At 27.8% G+C, this 2,068-nt stretch overlaps 1 protein-coding gene across 5 annotated transcripts in view; it reads right to left on the reverse strand.

Moving 5' to 3' along the window:
* Positions 1 to 2,062: 2,062 nt before the first annotated feature.
* LOC119608045 (breast cancer anti-estrogen resistance protein 3 homolog) overlaps positions 2,063 to 2,068 on the reverse strand; it is a 17,799-nt gene continuing 17,793 nt past the window's right edge. For all 5 annotated transcript variants that reach the window (XM_037962276.1, XM_037962279.1, XM_037962278.1 and 2 more), the window contains one exon: positions 2,063 to 2,068. This exon is cut by the window's right edge and continues 267 nt beyond it. The gene's annotated coding sequence lies outside the window, so the exon portion shown is untranslated.

Below are 2,068 nucleotides of genomic sequence, written 5' to 3' on the forward strand. Positions count from 1 at the left end.
GTCTATAGTCTAGTCTATAGTCTAGTCTATAGTCTAGTCTATAGTCTAGTCTATAGTCTAGTCTATAGTCTAGTCTATAGTCTAGTCTATAGTCTAGTCTATAGTCTAGTCTATAGTCTAGTCTATAGTCTAGTCTATAGTCTAGTCTATAGTCTAGTCTATAGTCTAGTCTATAGTCTAGTCTATAGTCTAGTCTATAGTCTAGTCTATAGTCTAGTCTATAGTCTAGTCTATAGTCTAGTCTATAGTCTAGTCTATAGTCTAGTCTATAGTCTAGTCTATAGTCTAGTCTATAGTCTAGTCTATAGTCTAGTCTATAGTCTAGTCTATAGTCTAGTCTATAGTCTAGTCTATAGTCTAGTCTATAGTCTAGTCTATAGTCTAGTCTATAGTCTAGTCTATAGTCTAGTCTATAGTCTAGTCTATAGTCTAGTCTATAGTCTAGTCTATAGTCTAGTCTATAGTCTAGTCTATAGTCTAGTCTATAGTCTAGTCTAGTCTATAGTCTAGTCTATAGTCTAGTATATAGTCTAGTCTTTAGTCTAGTCTATAGGCTAGTCTATAGCTTGTCTATAGTCTAGTCTATAGGCTAGTCTGTAGCTAGTCCATAGGCTAGTCTATAGGCTAGTCTATAGTCTAGTCTATAGGCTAGTCTATGGTCTAGTCTATAGGCTAGTCTATGGTCTAGTCTATAGTCTATGTTTTAATGTAAAGCACTGTATTTCTTTTGCTACCCGACTTGTCATAGAGTATTCCCTGTGAGTAAAAATGAAGTTTTGTCTTCTTAATGGGCATCGTGCTTCAACATAACTAATCCCATAGTGTGGTGGTGGATTATTATCGATGAATGCAAGGTTAAAGTTTAGATAGCTTAAGTACAAATATTGCTCTCCTAATGGGAGATGGCTAAACTCACGCTCACGTAAAGCACTCGGACTTCTTTAGAAATGTTTAAAATTATTCCGCATTTTAAATATGTAAATTTTGAAGATGTAGTTCGAAGAATTTTATGAATCTTTGGTCACCGTCTGTGTTCTTTAGAGTTTTCAGATAGTGTCTAAGGAAGGGTCCCTGGTGGCTTTTAGTACCGATCACTGGTTTAGGTGATTCAGAATCAAAAATTCACTATATTCTTTCATTCCAATATTTGTTTTATATTACATACATATATAAATTTTGTTCTTTATCTTATAATTTTAAGTGTTTTATTAATTATTTAGTATAAATATATAAACTTAGTTTTATATAGAAATTTTAGTTAATTGTTATCCTAGCTTAAGTTAAGTATATAAAATAAATAAATATAAAAACGATAAAAATTAAAAAACTATTAAACAAATACAACTTATTAACGTGTAATTAATGAGTAATATCTGTAAAACTAAATATGGTCATAAGAATTAATATCTAATATTTAAAAAAATTTTTACAAATATTTATTTTTTTAATAAAAAGTAATAAAAATATATAACAAATTAATGTGTACAATTTTCAATTGAAACACAGAGTGGGAGAGAGAGAGGGAGATTTAAAATTAAAATAAAATATTTAAAAAAAATATTACAAAATCATTTAAACGATATGATTTTATTCCAATTTATTTCAGTTTTTTATAAAGGGCTAATGGAGATTACGTTTTAGTTAACAATATTTCTTTGGGTGTATTGCAGACTTATTTTGATATAAAATGAATTTGTTTTAAATCAATTAATTTGTGTTGTTTATTTTTGTTTTGAGGTAGTGATTATTTAAAATAATAAAACTGAAAATTAATATTTTTTTTGGAATTTTTTTTTTTTAAATAAACTAGAAAAAAGACTTTGGTATTTTTTGATATTTTTTTAAATGTTAATTTTGCAGTGCATGTGACTAGTATTATTGTAGTATTATTGTAGTATTTTGAATTATTTTTTTGATTTTTATAATTAGCTGAGTTTTTCTGGCTCAAGCACTCCTTTTACATAAACCCCTCTTTACCTATAAAATTGGGCTCATATGATAGTTAAACGTTGCTTTAGGTAATCATTATCAAGACATTGTTATAAATCTTATTTTAAATTAGTTTTCA

The sequence above is a fragment of the Lucilia sericata genome, unplaced genomic scaffold, assembly GCF_015586225.1.
Source record: "Lucilia sericata isolate MDLA Ls3-8-SP2 unplaced genomic scaffold, ASM1558622v1 Contig000779F_arrow, whole genome shotgun sequence".
NCBI classification, from domain to species: domain Eukaryota; kingdom Metazoa; phylum Arthropoda; class Insecta; order Diptera; family Calliphoridae; genus Lucilia; species Lucilia sericata.